The sequence below is a fragment of the Aplysia californica genome, unplaced genomic scaffold (genome assembly GCF_000002075.1).
Source record: "Aplysia californica isolate F4 #8 unplaced genomic scaffold, AplCal3.0 scaffold00801, whole genome shotgun sequence".
NCBI lineage: Eukaryota > Metazoa > Mollusca > Gastropoda > Aplysiida > Aplysiidae > Aplysia > Aplysia californica.
Window position 1 is genome coordinate 27547 of NW_004798071.1, and position 953 is coordinate 28499.

The 953-nt window shown below is 35.9% G+C and overlaps 1 protein-coding gene across 1 annotated transcript in view; it reads left to right on the forward strand.

The window, feature by feature from the left end:
- Positions 1–953, forward strand: part of LOC101862379 (mediator of RNA polymerase II transcription subunit 12) — a gene marked incomplete at its 3' end in the record, with an annotated part of 50679 nt that overhangs the window by 15485 nt on the left and 34241 nt on the right.

Consider the following 953-nt stretch of genomic DNA (forward strand, 5'->3'; position numbering starts at 1 on the left):
GGTTGTTGTTGTTGTTGTTGTTGTTGTTGTTGTTGTGTTTGTGTGGTAGCCAATCCGTTCAAAATGTTTGGAGCCCCGAAGAACGTGCTCTGGTGTGGTTTGCTTCTTCTGTCCTATCAAACACCTATCGTCCTTATCTCCCCTCCTTCTTTTTTATTTCTGTTACTCTCTTGTAACGCCTCTAATCTTCAGGCGCTCATATGACCTTATGCAGTTGCGAGCGCCGTAAAACCACTACTAAAACAAAAACTAAACGTCTATCGTCCTTATCTCCCCTCCTTCTTTTCTATGTTTGTTACTCTCTTGTAACACCTCTAATCCTCGGCACTTATTTGACCTTATTGTGTTGCAAGTGCCGTAAAATACTTACTAAAAAATTTAAAAAATAAAGATGAAGCTATAGATCCTTCATATTATGGACATTGTCGGGAGAGTGGTTTAAATCAGACTTCTCTTATTGTATGTCAGAGACGCTAGCTAAAAAATAGATTGAAAAAATCCATAGAATATTTTCCAGTGTTTTGTTGCATCTATAAACTTTGTGTTTTTTGTCCTATCAAATTACGAGCTTTGTAATGTCGTGCACTGACGGGTGTTTTTCCCCGGTTTTGACGTAAATCGCTTTGAAAGCACCGAATTCCAGTCGCAAAAAAAACTCACAAAAAACAAATACAAAAACAAAACAATTACCAAACTACCAATTACATTGTTTGTCTAACACAAAAACGTCACGTTTTGTTCAGTTAACTTTCGACTTCCTGCACCGATTTCATAGAACATTTACCAGTAGCCTTCTATCAATGTGTCTTAATTAACTGTAAGCAAATGGTTCTGGCTTAAGTATTAATAAGAAAAGATTTTATATAAAGTTTGCCATTGTAAACAAAAGTGCCCTTCTGTGACAAATAAAAGTGTAATTTAGTTAAGTTTAGTTTAGTTAATGTACACGAACC